The following is a 22,841-nucleotide window of genomic DNA, read 5'->3' as shown; positions in this document are numbered from 1 at the left end:
CATTAAGACATAAATGGAGAAGCCAGTGGAAAGTTAGCATTGTCAGGGCATAAGATAAATACCCCTCCAAGGAGAACTCATTGTACATGATTCTGCCTTCTCACTGGAGGACTGATTTGCTCAACAGGATGAACGGAAAATAATAGAGAAACACTTGGAAACAGAGGAGCGGTGGTAAGAAATATGAGTAGCCATTTCGTCAAAATTTGAAGTCTGTCCTTTAAGACCAACTGCTCCAGGGCTTTAAAAGAGTGATTGAAATGAAAATTAGAATCTTTGCTTTGTTATCCTGAATTCTTCATGTGATTTCCTTTGAGTAAAGGACACTAAAAGTTAGCCACAAAAAATAATGGCAACAGTTATTTATCAAGAACTCATTTATTGTAGAGAGTTTTCCTACCCTATCTAATTATTTTTTCTCCCTTTGCAATGGATGTGCTGGTATCTCTGAACTATAAAGTAAGAGAAGGGGAAGCTCTCATCCCTGCAGAAATAATTGAAGTTGGAACATTTCATATACTCTAGAGTAGAAAGTGCAGAAACTAAAGTGTATATACAGAACAGAAGGAGGTATGCAGGGTGTCAACCTTCCCTTTGTATAGACCACAGCCCAGATCTGTGAGCTGAAATTAAGGTTTTTCATAGCAACCTGAAGAGTTAAGATTGTTTAAGCTGAGAGTGCTCTTGTCTGAGAAAATCTGAGACAATTCAAGAGTGGGAAGGAATGTGGAGAGTGGAAACCCTGGAAAAAATGCATTTTAACAGAGAGGGTCCTGAAACAAATTTAAATTCCCTCTAATTCTTGGCTAGACCAGATGATGAATGCATCTTTAATCCATATATTAATTCTCTCATACTGGTCTTTTAAATTGTCTTGTGGAATCCCCAAGGTTCTTCCTTTGTTTAAGCAAAGGGCCCCATCTTTGAGTTCCAACTTGCTACAAATATTAATCTCTTTAAGGGAGGACTTTCTGACCTTATTTTTTATTACTATGCATTGATGTCAATACCTCAGTGTAGGGGTGAAATTATGGGTTAAATCTGACATACTTCTTTTTTTTGGAAATAAAATTTTGTTGACATACAACCTGTCAGTACAGTGCTTTTAACATTGTGTAAGGTTACTTTTGTAAGGTAACAGTAGCCTTCAGAGACTGCATGACCCACAAAACAAAAAAAATATATTATCTGGTCCCTATAAGATGGTTGAACATTGGTATTTGGTGAAACCAAACTTATATTACTACTTAATTTATATTTTATACATATAACTTCCTTGTAAATGGTTGTAGATGGTCAGATGATAGTCCTCACTACCTTTGCATTAATGAGGAGAGCTCCCATACATATCCTAAGGATGGCATGCAAGGCCAGAAGGATGATCTTGATTAAGATAGGATTTTTGTTTGTTTCTTCATTTTTTCTTTCTTTCTTTCTTTCTTTTTTTTTTTTTTTTTTTTTTTTTTGTTTTTGTTTTGAGATAGGTCTCACTCTGTTGCCCAGGCTGGCCTGGAACTTATGATCCTCCTGCCTCAACCTTCTAGGTAGTGAGGATTCCAGGCATATGCTACCACGTCCCACTAAGATAGGATTTTGTTTTTGAAAAAAGATGATGTGTTAGTTTCTTATTGGTGCTGTAACAAAGTATTACAAACTTGATGGCTTGAAACAACACATATCTACTTTTATGTTCCTGGAAATCAGAAGTTCCAAATGGTTTGGTAGGTTTATGTTCCTTCAGGAGACTTTAGGTAAGAATCAGTTTCTTGTCTTTCCTAGCTTCTAGAGGATGCCTGCAGTCCTTAGCTCACCAATTCTTTTATAATACCATTTTGACAGATTCTTTCATCATGTCTTCTCTGTGATTCTCCTGATTCTAAGAAGAACCCTATGGTTACATCAGACCCAGCTGGATAATACAGGATTGTCTCCCCAGTTTGAGATCCTTAACTTAATCATATCTGCTGAATCACCTTTGCCATGCTTATGGTGATACATTCATATATTGAGGAGATTAGGGTGTCAACATCTTTGGGGTCTATGACTCTATCTTAGATCGTAAATGCTTACTTTCCCCTCTGCTTAGATGTCTGTACCATAATAATTGTATTGATTGACAAGTTGGGCAGTACTAAGATTTTTTTTTTTAAACCAGTGGTTTGAAAATTCTTTTAGGTATTTTATTTACATTCTGAATGGAAAGTATGAAATACATTTAGTACTTCAAAGAGGACAGTAGGGTATTTGGGAGATGATTGAATCTTGATTGCATTGTAAAGTAAATGAATTATTTACTACATAAGTACAATACATATTTGCATAAATAAAACTCTTTCCAAATGAGCAATTTCCACTGCATGTTTTAAACAAAAGAGAATGATTTCACATTTTCTAAATACATGACTGCTCTCACCCCATGCTAGGTATAAGACACTCTGAAATTTATCATCTATACATGCAATACATCTGAATAATTCAACAAGAAATACACGGTTTTATAGATAGATAATCAATCTGTCACAGATGTTTCTAATTAATTATAACACTTGTACTAGAGGCATTTTTCTCCATCTTCTAAAATAGGACTCAGAGTGAGTATAAGTTAAAAAAAAGATTTTTCTTAACATTTACAATGTCTTTAATGAACTGTCATCTGCTTATTGGGCACCTGGTTGCAATTTCACATGCTAGAAAAGTCTCTGGGGCCCAAATGGTTTCAGTGTTTGTGGGTGAGCATGTTAGGTTCCATAGACTATTATATTCATTTGAGTGTCATTATAGCTTGCTTTTGGATAAACTCAAATTGCTCTTTCTTCATTTTAATGACAAAGTATTGTACGTCCTCACCCCTCTTTCTTGAACTCTGTCCTCAGTTTACTGTGACTCCTTTCTTTATTGTCTCTTGACCTCTGGTCTCTGATTACTTTCTCTAAGCTCCAAAGCACTTATTTTCATATAAGTCTCATTTGGCATTTACCCAGGCTTCCTCTATTGTTATTCCTGTCTTCCTAACTAAACTATGTTCTCTGAGTGCAAAGGTGTCTTCTGGCTGCTGTGGAACTTTAGCACTAAGCACAACATCCTATGCATAATAGATACTTAGAAAACTGATGCTGATGAGACCAACTGTAGCTCAACCATTTTCTGTTCTGGTACCTTCTGATGGTTGTAGTCTATCCCCATTCCTATATGTGTGGATCAGGTTGAAGCCACTAATTAAATTACTTAAACAAAGTTTTGGCCATGCTTTCTGTCGTTTATTTTCTTTCTTTTTTCTTCCTGTTGTCTATATAGTATGTTTGAAACATTCTCTCCTCTCCAGCTGGACAACAAACCCTTCTACTCTTTTGATCGGCCACCCTTCCTCCAGGAAATCTTTTGGTTTATACTAGTCATTTCCACCTTGCCAGCACTATAAAAGGACCAACTTTGTCTCCACGTTAGCTCTGTATTTGTAGCTTGTTCTTTGTCTTAGAAGACTGTGCTCATGTTTGGTTGTGGCAGAAAGGGTGATGCTGTACAAATGGTTCTTGAAATTTTCCTAGGTCATCTTGCTACTTCCTCTGGTTCCAAATGTTACTTACTTGAAGTTCTATTTGGAATCTACTTTATTTTGCTTTGTATTATAGATGGTTATTTTTCTCTTCTTATGAGATTTTTGAATTTTGAAGAAAAAAAGAAGAGTGAATGGGCATATTTCTGTGGCAAAGCAGCATGCACTGGGGACTAGCTCATTGTAGGAACTCGATGGATATTTGGAATGGAAATTAAACAGTCTTTTCCACTGCAGATCCAAGTTTGTCTTGTGATTAAGGACAGTTTTTATAATGCAAAGATCTGCTGTTCTTAAATAGTAAAACTGTCATCTAGATTCACTGCCAGCCCAAAGCCTTGCTCAAAATGAATGATTCTGCTCATTTCTTAAAGCATGTGCTCCTAAATTGTTAGAATGATAATTACTAACTACTAACTGCTTCAATTAAATGTATCACGTGCTTCACATATTGCAAAGGTATTTATAGGAAACTTTATAATTTAGTTTATGTGTATAAACTGGGAAAGTTAATCTCTATGTATCTAGGTTTTTATTCTGTAAAATAGGGATAAATACTGTGGATAAGATTCATAGTTCTTTTTGTTTTCAGTAATTCCTAATAGCTCTACTTCTAATCTATAGACCTTTTCTCCATCTGCCACAGATCTGGTCTAACATTTCTGCTATTCACAGACTTCTCCAGATTTCTCTTATGTAGATATCTCCTATGGTAGAAAAAGGCCATTGAGGTGTGATGAGTCCATTAGCTGGCCTTACCAATGTGTCCTCTCTGTGACTTAGTTGTACTGAGGGTAAAAACTGAGAAAATCAAGGTGACAAAATTTTTCTGAGAAAGGTGAACATGTATTTTGTGGCAATTTAAGTGATTAAAACAAAAACAAAAACAAAAGATGCTAACTCAGGTCAAGTTTCTAAATTAGTAATTAAACTTCCCTCGAGTTTTATAGAGACTTCAAAGCTGACTTAAGATACCTGTCCTGGATCAACATAGAGGGAGGCTTAGAACTGGATGGCTAAAGAGAAGGTGCTGTGTCACCCCAGGGTCAGGGTGCTCCTTGTTCACAGTGACATTTGTTGGGGCAACTCTTACAAACAAATGAGGGCCCAAGTTTGTTAATGAAACTGACCCACAGGTGCAAGGCTTGTAGGTTTCAGTTCTAGTTTTGCCTTTCAGAGATCAGTGACAGTCAACCCTGGAGGGCCCATCTGCAGGCCTATGGGAAAAAGGTCTGATTTTAAACGTGGGAAAGGAAGAAGTAAATTTGAAACCTGATTAATTACCCTCTGCTTTCAGAGAACTTCCCCTTTGCACCTCTCACCTTGTTTTTACCCACTCTGCAAAACTATTTTGGCATCTGATTTATCCAAGCTACTGGTTCCTATTTTCAATTTATGTATCTAGTTGAGAGATACAGATGAGAGGCAGGGAGGTGACTTGATGGGTTTGGAGTCTTGCCAGGTTTAGCAGGTCTCTTTCACAAGAGTCAGGTTGCTGATCATTTCTGATGTCTGTGTCTGGGGAGCTCATAGTACCCTATAGATGTTGTCTATTCATTCTACCTGAGGCAAGTCGAAGGTCTGCATTATTGCAAAGATTTTTTAAAAACTTCGTTCTTAGGTAGAAGATAGAGATAAAAGGAACATGCCACCCATCAGTTCAAGACAGATATTTACAAATTTATATGGAAGAAATAATTTTGCCTCGTTCTCTTGGGATGGGAGGAGGAAGTCATCAGTGATCCAATCATAGGGCATGATTCATCAGAGGAGGTTGTTATAAAGGATGAAAATATGGTGCAGAAATGAACATTGACTTTAAGGAAGGGTATGTTACAGACACATGTCCACTTGACATATCCTGAGAGGTTGGCCATTGATTTAAGACAACCTCTCCAAATAGATTGGCTTTACGCTTCCGAGCTTTGCTCATTCCATTATTTTGTTGTTGGCCCCAGAACAAACAAAAAACAAATTCACATTTTTAATTTTAGTTTTGAATGGAATTAATCAGAAACACTGTAGCATCAAAGTGTTATAATGCTGCATTTCCTGCCAAGTCATGAAAATGTTCAATGATGAATCAACAAATCTAAATGATTCCTCTGCTCTGTTGCTGTGAACCTTTACTGGAAGCAATGCACTAGCAACTTTCAGTCTGAGTTCCTTCATTTACAAAGTGAAAGCGGGAAACACATCAACTCTAAGACCCCTTACAGCTGTGCAATTTCTAGAAGACCACTGCATGTTCCATTGCTTGCCATGCAGGGGGAAACATGCAGAGAATATAGAAGTCTCCTTGTCAGAAGTTCCTTTTTCAGGCTTTCTTCTGCTACAATCATGGTTACAATTAAGAAAAATTTTATGGGAAGCATTACTTGTTTGTGGTAGGAAAAAAATTTTAAAATATAGATAAACAAAAATAAAGACCATGCATTGTCTTACCACTCTTGGGTAACTATTGTCAATAGCTTGATATTATTGTTTCTGACTTTTTTTTTTCCAAAAAAAACCACACACATGCCTGTACATACACAGTTATGCATACATACACTGTAGTTATGCAAGTGACATCTTGAAAGTATTAAGTTTAAGCGTACGAAGAAAACTTTACTCTCAGATGCTCAGCACACACTAGAGTTTGGAAGCTGTCCTGAAACAGCCCTTTACTTTAGGTTATGTGTCAGTTCATCCAGGTTTGCCTCAGATGGATGATGACTGGCCTACCTTTTTGTCTTTCTTCCTTTTGCTTAGTTTATTGGTACTCTTAATTTCCTTTCTTGGAAAGTTAGTACCTGGTCTTTTTCATCCTGTGCTTTCTTGGAAGAGATTTTTATTTGTTCAGAATTAAACATTTTCAGGTAAACAAAATTTAGTTATATTGATGCTTCATACAGCATAAATTCAATACCCTACCAGGTTAACAGTTTCTCTGTTTCTTTTGTGCAACCTTATAAAGACACAAACAAAATAAAACAGAACAAAACAATGATTATAACAACAATAGCAATATAAAGAACAAAAAACCCCAGAACTCCTCCTAGGAAGAAGTAGAAGGACCTGAGGAATTCAGTCTGACTTCCTTTTTATTGATATGTATATTACTCTCTCTACATATATCCCAGCTCAACAATATATTTGAAAACTGTGATCATATTTATTGCAGTTTGAAACCCACTTAATAACAATCATAAACACCTTCCACATCATATAACATATGTATGTATATCATTTTAAAGTTCAAATATTATTACATTAAGGAGATATAACTTATCTCAACTAACTCCAATTGTTGGACTGTTATTATCCTGTGTTTGCTGATATAGAAAATATAGCATTACACTAGATGGACAGACCAGGGTAATGGTATAGTTTTTAAGTTGTTGTCTAGAGTCCTTTATGTCTCTGATAAGTATGAGGTGTGTGACCATGGTCATGGAAGACATTAAAACAAATCATGATACCATAGCTCTCAACATGGGCCTCTCAACTCAGTCCTTAAGATAGTCACAACCAATTGATTGGAGGTGACAAGCTAGTTGAAGTCTAGGCCACTGTTTCTGTAGATCCTCCTCTTGCCAACAGAAAAAATGGAAAGTATTATCCATTTCACACTGATGATCACAGTAAATTATATTATACTGTATTATATGAACCCTACTGAGTTGACAATTTGCAAAAAAAAAAAAAAAAAAAAGAGATTTTTGTTATAGGCTGAATGTTTGCATCTCCCTCAAAATACATATGTTGAAGCTTCAGTCCCCAGTGTGACAGTATTTGGAGATAGGAAACAATTAAGGATAAGTGAGGTCCTAAGGATTGGGCCTGGTTCCAACAGGACTTGTGTTCTCATTTGAAGTGATGTGAAAAAGTTTACACTCTCTTTGCTGTGTTGGGGGCACAGTAAGGAGGCTCTCTATGAGGGAGGAAGAGAGCCCTCTATCCAGAACTGAGGATAAAGAGATGCAAATTGCTTGGCATATTGATTTGGGACTTCTGGCCTCCAGAACTGTGAGAAAATAAACTGTTGTTTAAGCCATGAAGCTTATCATATTTTGTTATGGTAACCTAAACCGAAGAAGACAAATTTTGGTATCAGGAAATGGGATGCTGCTGTAATAAACATCTAGAACTGTGGAAGTAATTTTGGAAGTAGATGTTGGGTTGAGACTGGAAGACTTTTAAGGGCATGGTAGAAAAAGCCCAGATGGTGATGAAGTGACTGTTGGCATAATACAAACTTTAAAGGGGAATCTGGTGAGGACTTAGAAAGAAGAGGAGAATTGGAGGAAAGGTGTCCATCTTCTCAGTGAATATATAAATAATCACAGACAGGGTGCTGCTGAAATATGAATATGAAAGTCACTTTGTGAGGGCTCAGGGAGAAAAGAGAAACAGGAAGAGAAATAGGTTACTGGAAACTGAAGGAAAGCAATCCTTGTTAAAAAATAATGGCAGAGAACTTGGCTGAACTGTGTTCTAGAGTACTGTGGAGGGTGGAACTTGTGAGCGCTGACATTGGATATTTAGAGAGGAGATTTCTAAGCAAAGTATTAAAGGTTCTACTTAGGCCCTCCTCACTGTTTATAAGAAAGTGAGAGGGGAGAGATGAAAGGATGAAGGAATCATTAAGCAAAAAGGAACCACAACTTGAGCATTTGGAAGACCTGGGCCCATCTATTTATAAAAAGAATGAAAACAATAACAGAGAGACAGAGAGAGCGGGGAGCTTGTTCTATAAAGAACACTAAGGGTGTGGTTGAGCAAATATTTGATAAAGAGATTGAAATGGTTCATGTCGTGTGTCAACTTGACTGACAGTAGGAACTGGATATTTGGTTAAGCATCACCCTTGTTGTGTCTGCGGGAGTGTTCCTGCATGAGGTTAACACCTGAATTGGTAGAGTGAGTAAAGCAGATTGTCTTCCCCAGTGTGAGTATCTGAATGAGAAAATAAAAGGTTGAGTAAGAAAGAATTCACTCTCTCTGCCTGACTTTTAGCTTGCACACAGGGTTTCTCCTGACTTTATCCTGGGACTTGTGCTCGAACCTACACCATTGGCTCTTCTTGGTTCTTGGACCATAGAGGAGAGCTGTACCATTGGCTCCTCTGGGTCTCCAACTTGCTCAGATCTTGGGACTTCTCAGCCTCCTAACTATGTGAGCTAATTCCTTATTATGAACCTCTTAATATTCTATATATATATCTTCTACTTTTTCTGTTTTTCTGTTGAACCAGGACAGAGATTGTGGATATGACTCATGACCTTCTCAGTAGGAGCCAGCATTAGAAGTTGATAACAGCTAAGACACTGCCAATTTGAAATAAAGGGAACAGAGAAGTGTGCCAGAATGAAGGAAGGCTATTGATTGACTTTTACGGGGCCTGAAAACAGAATGCTTTGGCTAGGAATGTGTGCTGTTTTTCAAAGATAGCTCCAAGGGTGATTCAGAGGGTGATTCAGAGATCATTAAGGCTGCCACTTCCACCAGGGCCCAGGCAGCAATGCTACTTTCGCCTCAGTTTCAGAGGGCAGGTCCAGCCCAGGCAACTGCATAGGCATGCCCTCAAAGAGAATCTCACTTAGTCAAAGGGATTTGGCAGCCCCACTGAACTGTGGAGGTGACACTGCACCCCCGTAGACCTGGAGAGTGAGACAATGAACTCACGTTGTTATTTACTCTTGAGCCTCAGGATCTGATGGAATTTGCTTATTTGGTTTTGGCTTGCTTGGAACCCTTAACTCCTTCCTTTTTCTCTGGGTCTCGTTTTTGATGGTAATGTCCATCCTATTCCTGTCCAAGTACAGTGTTTCTTAAGTGCATAACTTGCCTCATTTTACAGGTTCACAGCTGGAGAGGAATCTTGCCTCACCATGAATTTGTGCCTTCAGTCTCACCCATATCCGATGTCAGGAGCATCTGTTTGCACATATTCTACTGATTCTGTTTTTCTGGAGGAAGCCGATAAAGACAGATGTATATTTCTTCTGTTCAAAACCAGGTATTCCTTTCCCAACTCAGCATTATAAAAGTCAAATCCTTTCTCAAGACCCTACGTGTCTCATATCCTCCACCTAAAAACCCCTCACCCACTCCCTCACTTCATGTCCTCCTACTCCATACCTCTACCACTCTAATTCAGCCACACTGGCCTCATAGCATGTCCATCTCCATGTATCTACATTTGTGATTCCTCCTGACTGAATACTAAGTCTCCAGACATGCCTGGGGCTGGGTCTCACACTTTCTTCACATCTTCAATCAACTATAATTTCTTTTAGTGATGCCTTTCTTCATCTCTTTTAATACATTCATGTTCCCTTCTAAAATTTTCTGGAACCCTGTTTTATTTTTTCTGTAGTTCTAACCACAGTCTATTATTCTGTATATTTTACTTTTATTTTGTTTGCCTTCTGATTTCTCTCTTGGAGTGAACTTTTTATGAGAGTTAGAATTCTCGTTTTTAATACATCCTGACACCTAGACTAGTGCCTTTGACATAGGTGAGAAGTCCAAGATAAAACGGTAGACATTTTGGTTATCTGTTGGGGGAAAGTTCTGCTTCCAAGATGGCACCTTGAAAGTGGCAACATGTGGAGAAGAATGCTCTGTCCTCACATGGTAGAGGGCAGAAAGCAGAAAGGGACAGACTCCCTCTGCCAGGCACTTTTATAAGGGCATCTAATCTTATTTACAAAGGAGAAGCCTTGGGACTCAATCAGTCCACAAAGGCCACACTTTCCAATACAACGGCCTTGCGAATGAAGTTTCAAAATGAATTTCGGAGAGGAGAAAAAAAAAAAAAAAAACACTTAATCCTCAGCAAGAGCCAAAGTCCCTTTCCTTAGACTTGTCATTTCTGTTTAATTTTTTCTCCTTTGTGCAAATGGTATAATTTAACAATTTCTTTGGGAGTTTTCACTTTTTTTTACAAAGTGCCCCTTCTCTACATGTTACACAAAGCATCTGATATCAAAGTATCTTGCCAGCTTTTTCTTGTTAATCTGACTATTGTCAGTTTATATTGCATATCACTCCAGAGAAACAAGGAGAGTAGATCATTTTCCTCATTTATAAGACAACTGAGAGACTCATGGAGAATTTTCTCCCTACAAAATGTTTGTTATTTGGTTTGTATGTTAGATTGTAAGTTGCATAAAGTCAGGCATATATATATTTTGTATATTGTCAAATCTCCTGAATCTAGGATATTGTTTTATAAGTACAGTCACATGTCATTTGACAAGGGTGATACTGAGAAATGTGTCATTAGGGATTTTGTCCTTATGCACACACCATAGAGTATACCTAAATAACCAAAAGGGTATTGCCTATTACACACCAGGGCTGTACTATAAACTTAGGCCCTCTATCACCTATGTAATCTGTCCTTGACTGAAGTATCACTATGCAATATCTGATTGTATAATTATTACATAAATTATACATAAATATTTATATATATAATACATAAAAATAAACTAGCATTATACAAATATTTGTAATATGATAACTTTTCAAAATGCAAAATATTGAACTAATAAAAGGTAAGTGAATATTCCACTATTATCACTACTACCACTACATCTCTGTCATCTATTATCTTTCAGTAGTAATCTACATGTCAAATCATGTCCCTTGATTTTTCAGTTTTCTAAAGATTTGATATTAAATATGTAACTTAAAAATGGTTATTAATCTTATCTTCAATATTGGTAATAAAAAGTTTTCATTGTGTGGCTAAATGAAATAAAATTATTTTAGTGGAAATTATTGATTATAATGTCATGAAATTCAAGAATATTGCTTGCTATAGTCAACCATACCATAGGACAAAATGCTGGAATGAACTCTAGGAAACCAGGATGAATTATTTTTCAGAGAGGATTATAGAAAATTAGTCATCTGCATTAAAGATGTGCTTAACTAGTCATAGTTTTGTCCTGGTCTCTCAGAGTAATTCTGATTTGGCTGAAGGGAAGCATGAATATAGTAATATGTAATACAAGACTTCAGACAGACATCAGACAGTATCTGTCTTGGTGAGAGTGTGAAATGTTCAGTGGGTAACAACTCTGCTGAAGTTATTAGGATAAATGGAATAATTTAGAATCTCATAATCACCTTATGTAACCATCATCACATATTAGCTGATATTTACCCCTAATTCTTCTCATTTCATAACACTGCTGAAAGGGTGATTCAATTTAATATTTATGTGTTGAAATTAAGTAAGTGGGGATGTCTTTCTAATTCAGTCATAAAATTTCCTATGCTGTAAAATTTTAACACTAGGAAATTTACATATTGTGCTTGAAATTTAATGCATTAAGATTATAAAAATTAGGTCAACTAAAACTTGGTAAAGGCTAGAACGATTATAGAGAAAATGCCCAAATTTAGTAATTTGGCAGACTTGTAAAAAATTAAAGTGCCTCATCTAAATTTGTTGTTGTTTTAGTCAATGACTCCTTCTATCAGGATGCCGGGTAGGAATTAAAATCAAGACTATTTTGAGTCCATCTCTCTGGGGGCAGAGCCATTGGACACTTGAATTCACACTGCCATGCTCTCGGCTAGGTTAGATGGGATTGGAGATAGTAAAAAGGATGGGGGTGGGGGTTCCTTGCTAGTGTTATCACTGAATTTTATTGCACATGGACTGCTCAGTTGAGCAGAAAGCTATGGATTCCATGAATAAAGATGTGAAGGGCATGGAATTTAACCTACTCAATTGTGGTTTGGTGATCTTCTAACACATACCTTACTCCAAGTAAAGTTCTACAGCAAGTGTTATGAAGAGTTTCAGTCAACATAGCAATATTTTTAAGGAATGGTTTGCAGACTACTTGCCTCAAAGTCTCCTGGGTTTCATATGGTACCACAAAAGGCCTAAATAGCCAAAGAAATCTAAGTGAGAAGGATAAAACTGAAGGCATCATACTTCTGACTTTAATCATGTTACAAAGTTATTTTGTTATCAAAGCAGTATGCTACTGGCATAAACAGAAATGTAGACCAGTGGAACAGAATAGAGAGCCCAGACAAGAACCCAGGCATAAATGGTCAAGTAATCTTTGACAAGGTACCAAAAATACACAATGTGGAAAAGATAATTTTTTATATGGGAACATTATGTATCCATATCCATTGGATCCACTATAACCACTACAACCAAAAATTAACCCCAAATGTATTAAATACTTACACATAAGACCTGAAACCCTAATGATTCTAGAAGGGGGAAAAAAATAGGGAAGGAAAAAACAAACTCTTTGGCATTGACCTTGGCGCTATATATATATATATATCACCAAAAGCATAAGCAACAAAAACAAAAATGACAAATGATATTACATCAAACTAAAAGTTTCTTTTTAGAAATTAACAAACAAAAACACACAAAGCAATCAACAGGGTAAAGAGACAATATACAGAAGAAAACAATTGCAAATTACATATATTAGTCCATTCTGGCGGCTACAATAAAATTACCATAGACTAGCTAGTTTATAAACAATAGAAAGTTATTTCTCACAGTTCTGGAAGCTGGAAAGAACAAGACCAAGGTACTGGGAATTCAGTGTCTGATGAGGACTCTGGACCATGGCACCTTCCTGCTACATCCTCACATGGTGGAAGAGCAAACAATCTCTCTTGAGCCTCTTTTATAAGGACACTAATTCTGTTCATGAGGGTTCTACCCTTAGGACCTAATCAATTCTCAAATGTCCTACCTCTTAATACTATCACCTTGAGGGTTAGGATCTCAACACATGAACTTGGGGAGGCCACAAACATTCAGACTATCAACACACCTCTGTGGTTATGCCAGTGAATTCCTTAAAATCCCTCTCTTTTTCTTTTTCTCAGTCCTGGTGGTTCTGTTTCTCTGGAGAACCCTCATATTTTGATTACAAAGATTTCTTGGGGGACTTGAGGACCTATTCTCTGGTTTTCATAATAGGAAATTTTAAATTTAATTATAATTTTTTGTTGTGACAGTGGTACTTTGAATTGAACCTCTGATGCTCTACCACTGAGCTATATTCACAACCCTTTTTATTTCTGAGAGAGTCTTTCTGTCTAGGCTAGCCTCAAATTTGTGAGCCTCCTGCTTCAGCCGCCTTAGTAGTTAATATTACAGGTGTGGATCACCATGACTAGTGGGCACTGAATTATAATCTTAATAAAATTTCATATTCAGGATCATTCAGATAACTATCTCCTATCAGAAGGCTATGATATTATTTCAGTATAAAAACCTGTGGTTGAGTTATGATTGTTGGGGCTATTGAGTATCTAAAGTGACAATATTTAATTTTTAATATGTTTTTTTAAATTGGAGTACTTAGACCTCTACATAGGATTGCCAGATAAAATTCAAGGGGCCCAGTTAAATTTGAATTTCAGATGAGTAACATACAATTTTTAATATAAAAAATAAAATATTAAATCTCTCCCAAATATTACAGAGAGATATTTATATTAATCTTTTTTGGTGGTTGTTTTTCTGAAATCCAATTTCAACAGAGGATCCTATACTTTTATTAGCTAAATTGGACAATACAAAATTTGGGGGTCAATTTCTGAGGTCCAAGCCTTCTTGGATTTGAAGGTATTCTTTGAATATGTGTTTGTGGGGAGATGGGTGGTGCTTCTTGGGGACTGTGCTTTGTCAGGGTTGCCTCTTTCCATAGTGTTTCCTCAATCTCTGTGGGGTTTATTAACACCAACAAACTATTGGGAAACTGAAACTTGGGAAGTTAATGTTGGTTTATGATGGGAGAGATTTTTGGTCTTTTAAATTTGTGGCTGTATTCACTTGGGAAATCAGCATAAAAAAGGAGGAATTCAGACTTAGAACAAAGGGAATGGATGTTCTTTAGGAATAACTTTGATTGATGTATGTAAGCCTGAAAAAGTTACCTTTTCTTCAGAATTTTTTTTTTGATTGAACAATTTGGACTATTTTTTAAAAACCCAATATATTGGACATGGCTTAGGCCTAAAACTAAAACATTCTCTTCCATCTCTCTTATCAATAGTCTTTGCATTGGCCCGAAACTCAACTCCTATTTCAGTTTTCTACCTCATTGCAATACCTTCCAAACATCTTTACAATGTCAACATCCAATTTTACAGTGAGTACCTTTTCAATGGACTGTCTCCTAATTGCTTCTAGGATGTTTTCTAAGTGCCAAGGGATCTTACTCATTCTGTGTGGATTATCTTTAGCCTCAGACATTGTGTCCTTTTTAGGTCCTTGATCTTCCTACATGTTCTCTCTCTCTCTCTCTCTCTGTCTCTCTCTGTCTCTCTCTCTCTCTTTCCCCCTTTCTTTTGTATCAGGGGTGGAACCAGGGGTGCTTAACCAACTGATGAGCCACATTCTCAGTCCATTTTATTTTTTTATTTTGAGACAGGGTCTCACTAAGTTGCTTAGGGCCTTGCTAAATTGCTGAAACTGCTTTTGAACTTGCAATCCTCCTGCCTCAGCTTCCCTAGTCACTGGGATTACAGGCAGGCATGCCATGACACCTTGACTTTCCCTAACTTTTAGTGTCCAGGGTTTAGAAAATAATAGGGGGAAATTTTACTCCATTAAGTGATCATTCTATTTTCTAGGAAAAGTGCAAGATGCATCCTTCTTAAACCTGGCATATATTTATATAATCATTTCTCATAAAGATTACAATTTTTTTTCTTTTCTTTTTATTTTTTTTGTGGCACGAAGTATCAAACCCAGGGCCTCCTACATGCCAGGTGAGTGCTCTACCACTGAGCATTCTATCCATTTAAAAAATTTTTTATTTTGAGACAGTCTTCCTAAAAGGTGAGGTTGACCTTGAACATGTAATCTTCCTGCCTCAGGCTGCTGAGTAGCTGGGATTACAGGTGTGCAACACCACACCCAGCTTACATTTTTAAAAATGACCCATAGTCTAGGCTCAGAAGTGAAAGTTCATTCTGTAACCATAGAAGAAAAGTTTTTTTCTTAGCATATGGATTAAAATCATATGACTTTTGAATTCTGTTCTGTTGTAAGTGCTTCCATCTACAATAAAATCTAATTTAGGCGATGACTTAGAAGAATGGAAACTATTACTAACCGAATATTAAAGACATTTTGTAGGGGGAGTGAGACCGCTTTAATGTTTCTAATGACAAGCACTCAGAATAGTTCACAATGCAACAGTTCGTTCTTTATAAAGGTAAAGAATGAGAGTAGTTTCTCCAAATCCTTTGATAGATATATCTTTTATCCTAGCAACTAAATTTTCTCCCAGAGTTTCAATTTAAAACTAAGATATTTCCTTTAACACTAAACCTGAATTCATTCAACCAATTAGAAGTCTTAAAAAAAGGAAAGAAACAAATGCCACCAGAGGCACCCAAAGTCCTGCTTCTCCCACCTTGTCTCCAGTATTGTCACAGATATACATGCACACCTGCACACCCTACATGTACCACAGGTTCTTATTTATCATGTACATATATTCTTTCTTCAAACCATATTTTATTTGGTTTTACTGTTTAATAAAATCACTCAGTACACACACCTCTCCCAGCAATGACACCATTTCTCATTTTTAATAACTATGACTCATATTTGCAGGTGCCTTGGCATTTTCAAAAGGCCTAGCAGGTATGTAAGGCAGATGTAATTACATTTTATTTCCATTTATAGGTGAACAAAGTGAAGATCACAGAATATGGGGGACTTTTGCAGCTACAAAGTGATAAAGTGGACAGCTAAAAGTCCAATCCTTCCAACTTCGAATTCTGTTATCCTTTCCATACAGTGAGAGTTAATCTTGAGCTTTACAAGAAGTAATATGTGAGAAACATTCTCTAGAATGTTACTTGTAGTGTGCTCTCCAGTTCAGTGCTTCCAAACCTGGCTGACTATCAGATTCCCTTATAACATTATATGTTTAAAATGCTCCCAAGGTGATTCTGATATCGGTTAGACTGGGGAAAAGCTTCTTAAGTTCCATTTCCAGAAAACTGACTCTCCAGAGATGTCACCACACTGGGGGTGTGTATTTTCATCCCAATGTGTTCCCTGCTGCTGTCCTTCAGTTTTAAAGTCTGAGTGTCCCCATCAGATGGCCGCATGTTAATAATAACTGCCAGCATTTCTGATTACATTCCACGTGTAGGTGAAGCTTCAGGTGCTGTTGGTATTGTTTAAACATGAGAGAAGATCACTTCTCACACACTAGCATGTTGAAGCTCAGGGAGAGCAAGTAATGTTTCCAAAGAAATTGCCTGAGTTGGTTTAACTAGCATAAGGTTGATTATTAATTCATTAATAATAGTGAACTGTGAGCATCTTCACATCCAGCCATCAAGAGGTAACTTTCAGAAAGAAATGTGCACAGGCCCTTGTATTGAAACAGAATTATTTAGAAAATTTCCAAAGTTCTTCTTTTTTTAAACACAGACACAGACACACACATACACACAGAGTTATTTTAAAAAATTGGAAACTGACTGTTCTAAAATTCCCTTTTATTTTATTTTAATTTTTTTTATTATTTTTTTTTTATTTACTTATTTTTTTTACGTTTACATAGGGTAATGATGTTTATTATATTTTTCCCCTCCCCCCCACCCCTCCCACCCCTCCCACCCCTCCCACCCCTCTTTTCCCTCTACACAGTCCTTCTTTCCTTCATTCTTACTGCTCTCCTTAGCCTAACCCTAAACCTAACCCTAAACCTAATGCTAGCCCCTCCCACCCCCCATTATATGTCCTCATCCGCTTATCAGCGAGATCATTTGTCCTTTAGTTTTTTGAGATTGGCTTATCTCACTTAGCATGATATTCTCCAATTTCGACCATTTGCCTACAAATGCCATAATTTTATCATTCTTCATTGCGGAGTAATATTCCATTGTATAAATATGCCACAGTTTCTTTATCCATTCATCAACTGAAGGGCATCTAGGTTGGTTCCACAATCTGGCTATGGTGAATTGAGCAGCAATGAACATTGATGTGGCTGTATCTCTGTAGTATGCTGATTTTAAGTCCTTTGGGTATAGGCCAAGGAGTGGGATAGCTGGGTCAAATGGTGTTTCCATTCCAAGCTTTCTGAGGAATCTCCACACTGCTTTCCAGAGTGGTTGCACTAATTTGCAACCCCACCAGCAATGTATGAGTGTTCCTTTTTCACCACATCCTCGCCAACACCTATTGTTGCTTGTATTCTTGATAATCGCCATTCTAATTGGGGTGAGATGAAATCTTAGGGTGGTTTTGATTTGCATTTCCCTTATTACTAGGGATGTTGAACATTTTTTCATATATCTGGTGATTACTTGTACATCTTCTTCTGTGAAGTGTCTGTTCATTTCCTTAGCCCATTTGTTGATTGGATTATTTGTATTCTTCGTGTAGAGTTTTTTGAGTTCTTTATAGATTCTGGAAATTAGCGCTCTATCTGAGGTATGGTTGGCAAAGATATTCTCCCACTCTGTAGGCTCTCTCTTCACATTTCTGATAGTTTCCTTTGCTGAGAGAAAGCTTTTTAGTTTGAATCTATCCCAGTTGTTGATTCTTGCTTTTATTTCTTGTGCTATGGGAGTCCTGTTAAGGAAATCTGATCCTGAGCCAACAAGTTGAAGATTTGGACCTACTTTTTCTTCTATAAGATGCAGGGTCTCTGGTCTGATTCCGAGGTCCTTGATCCATTTTGAGTTGAGTTTTGTGTAGGGTGAGAGATAGGGGTTTAGTTTCATTCTATTGCATATAGTTTTCCAGTTTTCCCAGCACCATTTGTTGAAGAGGCTATCTTTTCTCCATTGCATATTGTTGGAACCTTTGTCTAGTATGAGAAAATTGTATTTATTTGGGTTTGTGTCCATGTCCTCTATTCTGTACCATTGATCTACCTGTCTATTTTGGTACCAATACCATGCCGTTTTTGTTACTATTGCTTTGTAGTAGAGTTGAAGATCTGGTGTTGCAATACCCCCTGCTTCGCTCTTGCTACTGAGGATTGCTTTAGCTATTCTAGGTTTTTTATTCTTCCAGATGAATTTCATAATTGCTTGCTCTATTTCTGCGAGGTACATCATTGGGATTTTAATTGGAATTGCATTGAATCTGTATAGAACTTTAGGTAGTATAGCCATTTTGACGATATTAATTCTGCCTATCCAGGAACATGGGAGATCTTTCCATCTTCTAAGGTTTTCTTGAATTTCTTTCTTTAGTGTTCTGTAGTTCTCATTGTAGAGGTCTTTCACCTCTTTTGTGAGATTGATTCCCAAGTATTTTATTTTCTTCGATGCTATTGTGAATGGGGTAGTTTTCCTAATTTCTCTTTCTGAAGATTCATCACTTATGTATAAAAATGCATTGGATTTATGAGCATTGATCTTGTAACCTGCTACTTTACTGAATTCACTTATGAGTTCTAAAAGTTTTCTGGTGGAATTTCCAGGTTCCTCTAAATATATAATCATGTCATCAGCGAACAGGGATAGTTTGAGTTCTTCTTTTCCTATTCGTATCCCTTTAATTTCTTTGGTTTGTCTGATTGCTCTGGCTAGAGTCTCAAGGACGATGTTGAATAGAAGCGGTGAAAGAGGGCATCCCTGCCTTGTTATTTTATGCCACAAAGCTACTGTTAGTAAATACAAGAAGATAGAGATACTACCTTGTACTCTATCAGATCATAATGGATTGAAATTAGAAATAAATGACAGAATAAAAAACAGAAACTTCTCCAATACCTGGAGACTAAATAATACACTATTATATGATGAATGGATAACAGAAGACATCAGGAGGGAAATAAAAAAATTCTTAGAAGTAAACGAGAACAAAGACACATCATATCAAAATCTCTGGGACACTATGAAAGCAGTACTTAGAGGAAGATTTATTTCATGGGGTGCATTCAAAAAAAGAAGTAGAAATCAACAAATAAACGAGTTAACACTACAGCTCAAAGCACTAGAAAAAGAAGAGCAGACCAATACCAAAAGTAGTAGAAGACAGGAAATAGTTAAAATCAGAGCCGAAATCAACGAAATCGAAACAAAAGAAAAAATCGGAAAAATTAATAAAATAAATAGTTGGTTCTTTGAAAAATAAATAAAATTGATAAACCCTTAGCCACACTAACAAAGAGAAAGAGGGAGAAAACTCAAATTACTAAAATTCGGAATGAACAAGGAAACATCACAACAGACACGAGTGAAATACAAAACATAATTAGAAGCTATTTCGAAAATCTATACTCCAACAAAACAGAAAACCTTGAAGACATCAACAAATTTCTAGAGACATATGAACTACCTAAACTGAACGAGGAGGACATACACAACTTAAATAAACCAATTTCAAGCAATGAAATAGAAGAGGTCATCAAAAGCCTACCAACAAAGAAAAGTCCAGGACCAGATGGGTTCTCAGCCGAGTTCTATAAAACCTTTAAAGAAGAGCTCATTCCAATACTCCTCAAACTATTCCATGAAATAGAAGAGGAGGGAACCCTACCAAACTCGTTCTATGAAGCCAATATCACCCTGATACCTAAACCAGACAGAGACACATCAAGGAAAGAAAATTTCAGACCAATATCCTTAATGAACATCGATGCAAAAATTCTCAACAAAATTTTAGCAAATCGCATACAAATATATATTAAAAAGATAGTGCACCACGATCAAGTGGGTTTTATCCCAGGGATGCAAGGTTGGTTCAACATTCGGAAATCAATAAATGTCATTCACCATATCAACAGACTTAAAGTTAAGAATCACATGATTATTTCAATAGATGCAGAAAAAGCATTTGATAAAATACAGCATCCCTTCATGCTCAAAACACTAGAAAAAATTGGGGTAATGGGAACATTCCTAAACATTATAAAGGCCATCTACGCTAAGCCCATGGCTAATATCATTCTAAATGGTGAAAAACTGAAAGCGTTCCCCCTAAAATTCCCTTTTAGTAGCACAATTCTAAAGGACTTTAAAGAACTTTACAGACCATATTTTCTTTGAACACTAAACACTTTAATTCATCTTGTGAAGAAACATTTGCTTTTTCAAAAGGCAAAGGTTTGAGTCACATAACTTTGCTTTGATCCCATTTGCTGCCCTGGAAAGAGTGCTCCTTGTGTATTATTCAAGGTGTAAAATTTTACTCCAGAATTAGGGGAGGAGAAAAGTAACCAAGAATCACTATAAATGCGAGATAGCACCCAAGGGCTGGGAAGAAGAGAGGAGACCATTCTAGACTTGGAAATTTATATTCAAAGAATCCACCAACTATTAAGAATTTGGTTATAGAACCTGACTTTGCAAAGACAACCTTGAATCAAGAAAATAGTTTTAATGACCTTACCATGCCAAGTTCAAAGCAGTGTCTTAGACTGAGTTATAATTTGAGCATAACAATAATAGCTACAGAAGCAACTTGTCTGGAGTTCTTTTGAGTGCAAGTTACTGAATCACTCTTATCAATAAGACCAGTCATCCCTGTCTCACAATAGAAATTACAAAAATCAATGTGTCACACTTCGCTTCCTTAGAAAGCACACTGAAGATCTATCAGTCAATAGCAACTACATCAGAAACCGCTCATATCACCTGCCTTTCTCCATCTCTCACACCCTATATAAAAGATGTCTAGGTTGGTAGCCCCTCAGTGGATTCTGCTTATATGCCCGCTTATTGTAATAGTAGTCAATAATGCATATTGAACATGCATAATGAGCCTGGTGTTTCGCCAGGTGTTGGGTTCCATTGTATGGCCTTGGTAGGAGTAGTTCTTGCTGCCTGGAGTGTTCTTGCTCTTCACTTGGCTGGCTTCATCTTGTCATGAAAATCTTATGTACAATTTCCAACTTCACTGCTCCTAAAATCTTTGTATGTGAGGTAACCATTCCATTGTAGTCTATCACATCCTCCTATTTAAATTCTGTAAATAGCACTTTTTTTCATCTATTATCTCACTTTTTTAAAACACATACTCGTCATTGTCTATCGGTACAGTATAAGAGCAGATGGAAACTTCTATGTCATGTTGTTACTTTACCTCAGTGCATACAAGAGTTCCTAGTATGAAAATGGGATAAAAGCAAGCATGGCTCCTGCTTTCATGGGGCTGCTGTGATTGAGTGAGAACAATAGACATTAATCAAAGATTCTTAAAAATTAGTGTAAATTACTACTATAAAAAGTGTATACATGGAATGGTTTTAGGAGAACTTAAGAAAGGGGCAATTGTCCACAAAATGGAGGTCACACTAGGATCACTGATAAGGGCAACAGGGTGAGATAACATCTAAAAGAAGAGGCAAAATGGAGATGATATTGGAAAAGAGATCGTTTAAGATCCAGAATCTTGCATGTTCCAGGGCTCCTTGACTGGAGGAAACACGCTCATTCACCTGAGGGAGAGAAAGTGGAAGGGTGGTTTTGAGATGAGGCCAGATAGATAGAATGGGGGTGAGAGTCCAGACCAAGACAAGATCTTGTGCACAAGTTGGATCATTAGTTATGATTGATGGGAAACTTCTGATAAGTTTTAAGTAGTAGATTGACATGATCAAAGTTTTACTTTGAAAAAGAGGATTGCTTTGTAGAGAATGAATTAGTGGTGGTCTGAATTGCAAAAGTATTGCCAGAGTTCAAGCCAGAGATGTGGGTAGTTTGGATTAGGATACCATAGAAGAGATTTACTACAGTTTACAGATTCTGCTGTGGAGAGTGAGGGAGAAGGAGGCGCCAAGGATGGTTCCTAGATTTCCTAGCTTGCTTTATCAGAATGGAAGTTTGTAATATTCATTGATAATGGTTGTGTTGGAAAGAAACTAGATATGGCAGTGTAATGTGGGCCTGGAAACCGTGAATTCTGTTTTGTGTTAAGTTTTGCTTGAGATCCTCAAATAGGATATTAAGTAGGTACATAATTTTGACTCTGGAACTTCAAAGAAAGATCTGTACCAGAGAATATTAATTTTGTGACTCATGCATCAATAGGTTAAAATTGAAGCCACTGCTGTAGATATACTTGCCTGAGTATAGAAACTGAATAGCAGAAAGGTCAAAACAGAATTGAGGAAATTCCACCATTTTTAATATCATTTAATTACTGCCATTCAAAACAAAAGGAAAAAAGAATACAGATAAACAAGGACATAGTTGTGTGGCAGAAACCAAGGGAAGATTATGTCAAAATCTGTGTAGAGATGGGGGAAAAAATAGACTTATCTGTTTTCCCTACTATTTTGTAGTCTCCTTATGTTTTATATTT

Source organism: Sciurus carolinensis, chromosome 1 (assembly GCF_902686445.1).
Source record: "Sciurus carolinensis chromosome 1, mSciCar1.2, whole genome shotgun sequence".
Classification (NCBI taxonomy): Eukaryota; Metazoa; Chordata; class Mammalia; order Rodentia; family Sciuridae; genus Sciurus; species Sciurus carolinensis.
Note: the sequence above shows the minus strand (reverse complement) of the source record.